The sequence below is a fragment of the Atta cephalotes genome (assembly GCF_000143395.1).
Source record: "Atta cephalotes unplaced genomic scaffold scaffold00005, whole genome shotgun sequence".
Lineage (NCBI taxonomy): Eukaryota > Metazoa > Arthropoda > Insecta > Hymenoptera > Formicidae > Atta > Atta cephalotes.
In genome coordinates, this window is record NW_012130069.1 from 1,835,891 (window position 1) to 1,846,640 (window position 10,750).

Below are 10,750 nucleotides of genomic sequence, written 5' to 3' on the forward strand. Positions count from 1 at the left end.
AAAAATATTATAAAATTTTATATAAGATTATAAAAAAAATGTTAGAAAAATATTATATAGAGAGTCTAAAAATATTCAATCGCAAAATAAGAGTCGAATTTGAATCAACATCATTGTTTAACATACTATTTATTTTTACTTAAAACGTGGCAATAGGTTGAATATAGATAGATTTGTCATAGAAATATACTTGGTATGAATAGCATGACACCAATGACTCATACTCAACTTGACGATAATACATTGCGCATTCATTGGCCGTATGATGCAGATAATTTATATGAGGGTATACGAATATTATAATTATATATTTAATTTCTGTAGTACTGCAACTGTAAATTCCAACGAAACGCAATGAGATGAATCTTTGACGATGAATGAGTAATGAGTATTTATATAATTAATTCTTCGGTATCACATTTTACGTTTTGTCATGCATATAATATACTGAATATTAAGAAATATTACACAAAAGTAAACTAATAACTTTTTTTCAATCAAAACACTAAACAGGCATATAATGATACAAGAAAAGTGTACACGGAAACAACGGTTTTATTAAAGTATCTAAAAAATTGGCTAGATACACATCTAACAATAATTTTATTGAATTAAAATAATCATATAGGACACTTAATTGGTTGATAGAATATTAAAATGTTTTGTAGCATTGCTCATCGTGCTCGAGTTTTCTATATAAATATTTTAATATTTTCAGTGTTTCTAGTTAAATTTTTAAATATTTCAGCAAAATCGTTCTTTCCGTATAAGTTTCTTTAATAAAAAAAGTTATAGCACATGAAATAAAAAAACAATGGGATATGCTATTGTACGCACAGTGGCACGAAGAATTAAAAATTATTCTATTAATGATTCCGTATCCTTTAAGTTTCTTTGGAGTGATATTTTGAAAAAAGCTCAATTTTCACTCTTTAAAAGTGACATTTTACTCTTCAAAGTGACAATTCTAAAAATTTGACTAGTCTAAAAATTTGAAGAGTAAAAAAAGATATATTGTCTCCAAAAGCAAGAATTTGTTTTTCGAAAAAAGTATGTTTAGATCAAATGAATGATCGCGAACAAACACAAACAATTCGTTTTGCTATTATTTTTATAATTATTTATATCATTCTCGTTGAAGCAAATTGTTCCTTCGTGCTCATTTGATTTAAACTTAAATTAATTACACACGTGCGTTTCGAATATAATTTTTTTTTTTTCATAACAATGATGAAAAAAAAATCTTCTGATATGGAATAGGTGAGATGTTACGTAAAGTTCATTCCGCTGCAACAAAGGTATATATGCGTTTTTGCATTGGAATTGAAAAATGACACCGGAGGTCATGTGTTGCGTGTGCCATGCACGTGCGTTTCTTCCTTCCGACTATGAATTGTTCATTGCATTAAATATGCGGCATATCAAATGCTGGCTGAGGGCAAACAAATATGCATAAAGAATAAAAATGAAAAAAGATGAAAGGAAAGGAAGGAAAAATCAAAGCTTGCAAAGATTACAGCAGAAAAAACTGATCAGTGCGCGCTCAGTGATTCTTTAATATGATTGGTTTTTGCCTTTAGTTCTTTGCTGATCTAAGTGTAAGAATCGATCATATTAAAACATGTAAAGTAAAAGAAACAGTCAGATATGTCATTGTATCCATAGTGGCACTCTGAAAGATAAAAAACCTGTTAACGATTCCGTATGCTTTAAATTCTTTGGAATAAAATCTCATTTTAAAGAATGAAAATTGAACCAATCTTGAAAAAGAGGAAAGTTCAAAGAATCACTGAGCACTGACTGATCCATTTTCTCTGTTTAAAATAGCCAGAGATAGAGATAAGATTCTCTGTAAGTCAGCCAATCACTTCACGGAACCGCGATAATTTGTTTGACACGCGTGAAAAGCACAATATGATAACGAGGATGTTATCTAAATTCTTCTTGAATAACTGACGTAAACAAATGTACAATGACAGTGAAACGTTTGGATAAATATGTGTTTTTCGAGCTCGTTTGCTTACTTCCTAAATTCTTCAAAATAAAAGTTCACTCTAAAGAGTGAAAATTGAGTTAGTTTTGAAAAGGAGTGGCTCAATTTTCAATCTTTAAGAGTGACATTTTACTCTTCTAAGTGAGTTTCATTCTAAAAGTGTTAGAGAATATAGACAAAAAAAAGTGTATTTCGCCACACGCGTTTTCAAGGTTCGTGTAAGTGCGCCTTGCGCTTATAGCTTTATGTTGGCTGCACTTTGCGAATTACATAAATTTTTAACAGATCCACGTGTGAACGATTACCTCTTAGCAAATACAATGAATCATTCGCTTACGATTATAGATTATTCTAATCACACAATGATACTCACTACTATTAAACGTGTCAACCGAGGCCTATTTTTGAGCCTCGTTTTGAACTTCAATCGATCGATTCCACGTCTCGTTGTATTTATTATTACCCCGCCTTATCGTTGATCAATGACTCGGTCAATAATTCATTGCCTGAGAAATTTGCCAGAATGAAGCTAAGCAAGTTGCGCAATGTCTGTCTTACACCTTGGCAGCAATATGTACGTATACATTAAGATGTGTATACAAATGTAGATTTTTAATTAATTATCACTCGAATCACTTCGTTATCATATATCGTGAAAGTGATAGATAAAGAAGGTATGAAAAATGGATTTCCGACAACTCGCGATTAATCGCTTTATTTATGGAAGATTTTTGTTCGAATAAACGTATCAATACAATATACGTGAATTAATGAAGATTATTGTTTCTAATAATAAAAACATGAAAGTCAGACTTTTCTACATCAGCAAAAAGATTGCTAAAATCGAATGCTAAAATCTTATAAAAGCTCTTTCTTTATTCTTTTGAAAAAGCATATAAAGTTGTTGTCGAAAACTTTGTAAACATTGGTATTTATCACTTGAACACTTTTTCTATGTCGTAAAATCAATAATATTTTCAAAATTCTTTTGAAGAACAATAGTTAGAGGAAGAAAAATGTTGATTGCACTCTTCTTTGGACTTCAGTTTTATCTGCAGTAGGAATGCAACTCTCGGAAATAAGTCAACTATAATCTATTAAAGTCCATTAAAGTCTATTAAAGTTCATTTAAATCCAAGCGTCAATAACGCGCATAATTGTGATAAATATTCAATAAAAAAATTTTTTTTGCGCGCGAAGAATTAGTATAGTAGCTAAATAAGAGAGATACGCGCTTCTATCGCAATTTGAAAAAATGCACATTTGTTATCACTTAATTAAAAAAACAAGTCACTATTGGCATGCACTTGTCGATGCTGCAAGTAAAACTGCACTCACAAACCATCGCATCAAAGTTTATCGTGAATTTCCGAGTATAAAAAAGTTGTCATTATTTAAATTAATAATTACGTTGTAATTACGGTGAACGATTTATCATGCAAGTAATATCGGAGTAACAACGGTAGCTAGGAGCAGTTTTTTCCCCGAGGAACGTCTAGAAGTCACTGTAAAAATCGAACGTGATACGCGAGGCATGGCCAATAGGAGTGAGTAAAACGATCGATAAGGCAAGACACGAAGTTTCGACCGGATAAGATCAAGATTTCTATGGCGCTTGCCTGGCCGTCCGTTCGTGTGGTTTTATCAAGACTGTCACGACGATTCCCGCAATCGTCTTCGACAAGGCAGGCCTTCGATTAGGAAGGTCATCCTTCACTGATCGCATCTTGTAGCAACTAGGTGAAAGAAGAAAAACACCATCTCTTATAATGTATAATTTAAAAAAAAATAAAATTAATTACTCTGTGCCACAAAAAAGATATCGTTCCCTTGCATCAAAAGTAATACAATTAAAAAAATTAAATTTTTCAAACAAGAAAACTATTTTTTAAACTTAATAGAAAATTACTATCTGATCAAATAATATCGGTAAAGAGAATATACTCTTAGAAACAAACGTCATTTTTATCATTTTTGTTTCATAATCTTTGAATTATGATGATTTTAATACAAAATTATGATAAATTCGGAATAATTCATCAAAAGTGATATAACTCGAAATATTTATTTAGTTTATATTTATTTAATCAGTATAACTACATTAATACATTTAAAATAAAATAATTTCTTCTTCAAACTTCGATCGCCACTCTAAATGTTCTTTGTAGCAGACTTTCCTTTTTATTTACACAATTCAAAATGTGTCACTCTTGACAGGTTATAATCTCTCTGAATGTCACAAGTGACGAACAGATTGTAAATTTACTCTTGATGATTGATAGATAATCTTTACTTAGCTCATAAAAATAACTAAAAAGTTAATATTTTTTATTAATTGTCACTTTTGAAATAAAAAACCGACATATCTTCTTCAAACACAAGAGTTAAAATAATAAATTTTCTATTTTTATTCGTGTACTTTAATTGCAATCTAAGAAAAGTTTTCAATTTTTTATTATCACCTAAAAAAAATTTAATTTTGAAATTTAATTCTCTGCTTGTATTATTGAGTTTTTCAAAGGAAAGAATACATGTTTTTATTCGCTTAAAGGAAGAAATGCGAGAAATCCTGAAATATTCTGTAGAACAAAACAGAACGTTCAATATTTATAACGAATTTCAAAGAAGATTAATTTCCAAGTCATCGATTTCCGGAATCAGACCATGGAGTTCTTAATTATTTCTATTACACGATTGAACGCGACTTTAGTAACACCTTGATAGAAGCATCGATCGCGATGTGAACCTTAACTTATCGCAATGTGATAAGTTTGTAATTTGATTGCTGAAGCGTACAATTTATTAATCTTTTGTATCCTTCCTATTCATAATTCTTTAATAAATTAGACAAACACTTAAGATATTATCTCGTAAATAAATTATATACCATTGCGTCATACATATCACTAATATAGCCTCAATTTATTATCTCATTTATTAAATCTCAAATAATCTCAAATTTTTGCAAATTGCATAATTCTGAAATCAAAAATTATTATTTATTTATTCTTGTCACGCGCTTCGTTATTCACAATTTTTTAACACATAAAATAAACGCTCAAGCTATTACATCTCATAAATAAATCTTACATACCCTCTTTATGTATATCACACCTAAATATATTCTCGATATATTCTCTTTATTATCTCATTAAACTTTAAATGATTCTTTCAAATAACATAATTCTAAAATAGAAAATTATTATCTACGTCTACTTACAATATTTTTGCTGCGCATATGCATTATTAAAATATAATATTGTAACAATAGCACAGAGGGAAAATTAGATACACGTGCTGCTTCCCAAGGACCCACGGACAATTCCCAGAGAGACGCGACTTCATCAATAACGCAAACACGATGCGGTGAGGAAAAGCGCGATGATGGAGTGCAAAATGGTCGATATTATCGACGATGCTTCTCCGTGGCAAGGCCATCATAGATTGCCAGGATCGTCAGCAATAAAGAGACATTGAATAATTGAATTTTATCGAGTTGATAATGAAGTAGTGAAGCACTAGTCCGTGCGTCATTTCAACCCATTCTCAGATGTATTATAAAGAAATGACCTTCCTGAGGAGCAAGTTATCATTAAAATCATTGTCCTTTCCCTTTCGAAAAGAGCGTCATGCTCCGCGACGAATGTCGTGATCGGAAATGTCAATTCCCTGGAGTGGTGACTTTTCATGTATCGTCTTTATCGATGCGCAAAATAGAGCGACAGCGCAGACATAATTATCTTCATCGCGAGCTATCTGGCAAGCGCGATCACAAATTACCACTCCCGCGCTTCCGGTACGACGTTAATATAAATGTCGATGTAATTATAGCGTGACACGATAAATATAATAGTCAGGCTGCCACACGATTTTTTTTTCTTTCAACATAAAACAACGATTCAACGAGGGATATCCCGTTGCATATTATTGAACGTTTTTGTTTATGCTTTTACAATTTGTAAACCGCATTGTATATGAGAAAAAAGTGTTTGGAGGAAAAAAGAGTTATTAATTCTAATTGAAAATGAACAAATCAGAATTTTCTGGTTGAATCTAGTATAATTCTAGTTGAGATAATCAGAATTCTAATTGGTATAACGATCAGAATCTTCATTCATTTTCAATCAGAAATTTTTGTCGGTATATTTGTAATAGAATAATTGCGTAATAAAATAATTATGAAGCTTTAAGTGCAATTGTCTATTTAAATAATCATATGTAAACAACGATAAACATTTAGATTAGGTCATCAGTATCGAAGTAAAAAAAAAAATATTTGTTATAAATCTGTCACGTGTCATACATTACTTTACGTCACAAATTACAAATATTATAAATTCTATAAGAATCAGTTCATTTTTATGTAGTTTCGTATGTTAATGGAGATGAACCGCAGCAATCACAATCTATTCCTCTCATGTCGTCATTTGAGAAGAAATTCATCTAATCTTGATAATTCAACATTCTCTATTAAAAAAAAAATTGAGTTTGACATTTTAGTCTCACAAAAATCTTAATTTCTATAAATTATGTCAAATTTAGAGATTAAAAAATAGAAGTTGTCAATTTATAAAATTATTAAGTTAAAAATTATTAACACTTTAAAGAATAAAAAAAATCCTTAATTTATTATCTATCAACTAATTATCAATCAAAACAATAGAAAAACTTTTCAGTTTAAAAATTCCTACTTATAATTATTAATGTTATAACAGTAATAACATAAAACTGGATCAACTCCTAACTTAATAATTATTTTATTATGCAATTAATTAAAAATACTCACAGTGAAAAAATTTACTAAAGCTTAATACATATTTCTTTGAATGGTACATTAACTAATCATTTACTTCCAGTAAATAAATATTTACTTAAATATTACTTAAAATAAAGAAATGATAGTTAAATTAAATTAAATAAAGCGGTTCTTATATCAAATAAACATATATTTACATTTAATAAACTTTCACTTAGAACTATTCAAAAAAAAATTTTTTTAATTTAATTTTTTTTTCAGTGTATATTTTGTGTATAATATTTTTTTTCAATAAAATATTTTTCTTTCATATACAGTACGTAGCTCCAACTACTGATAATCCGCATGGAATTCAAATATTTTATTTATAAGCGAATTCTTCGACAATATAGAATCGAACAGAATCTCTCAAACAGGATGATGACACGAAGGCGCGGCTATCAATTTTAACGTGTACGAGCATTGATTACGAGAGTCACGTGTATATGCGAATGATAATAACGCGAATCCATCGATAACCAGCACGTAACGCCACACCCTTCCTTAAAATGAGACCGTACGACCTTTGCCATTATCAGAGGGACTGATAGAGCGAAATTAGTCCAGAGTAAAGAGTCACTCCTTCAGGACAAGTATATCGTTACTCGGATATGGACGATCCGCCACGAATTTACGACCACAATCTAGCACTAATTTTTATTATTACAAAAGAACAACCTACAACATAAACCTTAAGTGTCACTTTCATTATGGTACATTTGAATTTCTTTATATGCTACAACATTTTTATTAACAAAGATACATACATTTGCCATACATACATTTGCAATGTGGAAGACGTTTGCTTATTACTATTACATTCTTTAATATCTGATGTTTCGATTTAAAAAATTTGATTATAATATGTTAATTTTTGACGTGATATATTTTACAATGTAATATGATTCTCTCGTAAATTCCTGACAAAAGTATAGAGTGAAGAGGTAATATCTTGCATCTCAATAATTTATTCAATTTTTTTATATACATGCATGCAGATAATTACGAAAGAAATCTGGCCGAAGAGAATAAACGCGTACATAACTTGAGTGAAAGATCAGAAATTCTGAATGCAGATCTGAAAATAATATTGTTGGACCATCAAAATAATTATGTTGGAAATTAAAAAATTATGAGCAATACTGCGAAAAATTTTACAATCAGTTTGAATTTCCAAGAAAATTATTTTCAAAATCCAACAAAAGTTTCAAATCTATATACAGTAAAATGTGTGATCGTCCAAGCAAAATCGACTTCCGTTCAAACGAATTCTCTTTTCATAGCAAAGACTGCATACACAATTCGCTTCTCGGAAGCGGTGCCAGAGGAGGATGGGAAAGGTGAAGATGAGCACATGAGGTGGGGAGCACAGATTTTGTTTGGAACTCAATTAAAGTAGGTTTATGCACGCGATGACAAACGACAGCCGAAACACTTACGAAACTTGCGCCGTCGACGATTGTATGTTATGTAAGCCGCCACCGCAGCCGTCGTACAACACGTCTTTACTACCACCGCGCGTTATTCCCGAGCCGGTCCGCGCGAATCTAAATCCAACGGCTTCGAGGCTCGCGTGATACCAACTTGCGTTACGTCGTTCGTCACGGGCGAAATTCGTGCGTGCACGCCGACGGGTGACTTTTCAACATTCCACGTTAGCGTTTCGTCAGGGAGGAGGCTTTTATCATACATTTGGGTCAAGTATCGGCGGCGCCGCGTCGGCCGCACCCCGTAAAACCACACAAAGCTCGCACAATCGTCTTCCTGTCTCGTTGGTTTATATCTTTGATCGTTTACATCTCTGCTAATGAAAAGCAATTGTTGACGTCACCCAAAGAATACACAATAAGTCAAAATGGCTTTATTTTGATTCTTAAGATCAATAAATAGTCCGAGTATGCAACAAAAAATCATTGTTTTGACTTTCATGACGTCAAAATAGAGTTTTGACTTTCTCTTGACATAGTGTGTTCCTTGAGCAGGATACGTCTGACTCGACGATTAGCAGCTGTGTTATTCTTGGAAGAACTGCGTTCTATGTGATATACATAAATTGAAGAATGAACGATATCATTTACGTGAGATTAAAAGATTGCATCTCAATGTAAAATTAATTTTAATCTTGATTTAACTTACTGGTTTTATTTTTTTCTCTAATTCTTAGAAGTAGAAGATAAAGAGTAAATTGAACTAGTTTTAAGATTAAAGTTAATTTTACATTGATAAAACCGAGTCCAAAGTTATTAAATGAACATCGATTGATTATCAGAAGCAATTAAGTTCTGTCAATTTCTGATAAATATTATTTTTTAAAACTAAACTCTTTTAATTTATTTTTTGTGAGATATAAAGTCTTTACTTTAATTTATAGGAGTGAAATATGCTTTATACTTATATCAAGATTATATTAATTTTCTTCAAAATTTATTTGCAAAATTTATTACATTAAGTTTCGATGGAAAAGCAATGCGTTGAGCATTTTCTGATTAATGCAGTCAGAAGCTATTCAGTTATTTGATCGTATATGAAAATAATAAAGTAATTATATGTATAATACAATCAGAACACTACGAATTTCACTTACTTATATCTGTTAATTTATTTCGAAATCGCGTGCTCATGATTCTAACCTTTACAGGCTTTTCGCGAGAAATTGACTTTTTTAGACTTATATTCTCCCTTTTAATGGTGTATTGGGTTAAATTAACTTTCATCACTTTTATCGAGAGCCCTGTAGTAAAACGTACTTCTGAAGTTGACACTCGCAAAACATTTCAATTGCCAACTTAAACAAATTGGGATCCAGAGTCGAATACGTGAGACAGGTTGCTGAGCGATATGCCACGTTGTCGTGAATAAAACCAGATTTAATTCTGTAAACATTGAATAGTTCATTCGCAGGAAATCGAATTTAAAGCACCAGTAAGATAGTGCCGGATGTCACTTGTTACTCGCGACATACGTTCGATCGAGAAAATAATTGAAGATAGTTCATTTTAAACTGCGTTAATCAACGTTATTCTCCATTAAAAAATGTAAGAATCAATAATAAAATTAGTTCATCATTATATAGATAAATGAAATAACTAAAGAAAGTATAATAAAAGTATTTTTAATTAATAATAAAAGTATTTTTATTCAGATTTTTATATATGCTTTGCTTTCCAGGAAAAGTTAATTCGCTCGCGTTTATTTCTCTTTGATTGAATTCTTCAATTTTCTACCTAAATTTGTCACAAGGAAGAAATAATATACAGAGATCACAATCGTAACATCAGCGTAAATTCGTAGAACATATCGGCCGCTCCCATCCTTCATAAATCAACAAAATTGGAATGTAGAGAATGAAAAAAAAGCTCGGTTGATGTTTGACTCACGCAATGAAAAGAAGTTCCATCCTTGTCGCACGAGATCTAGATATTAAAAATATCCCTCGCAGACAGAATAACAAAGAGGAAATGCTAATTAAGTCAATAGCCTAGCAGTCAGCTAATTGCTGCGTATATATTTTAATTAGACATTTTAATTAGAATAGAGAGAATTTCTGCTTTCTGAGTCTATTACGTACAGGATTAGATCATATACCTACGCACAATCAAGATAACATATAATCATTCAGTGAAATCACGATATGAAATAGAGGAGACACAGAGCGAAATATACGGTGCTTTCTAGCAAACGACACAGTGCGACACAGTGATCATATCATTTTTCTTTAACATCGGCAAACAACAAGGATGTAATGATTTAGTATTGCATTATTGTGTCATCTGTATCATCTCTTGTCTCATCAAATCAAAGTGTATGTAAATTAGAAACCCTCTAATAAGAGTCTGGATATGAGAAAGCCATTTTTGATTAATCCACTATGTTTTAACAATTCCAGAGAAAGAAAGAGAGAGAGAGAGAGAGAGAGAGAGAGAGAGAGAGAGAGAGAGAGAGAGAGAGAGAGAGAGAGAGAG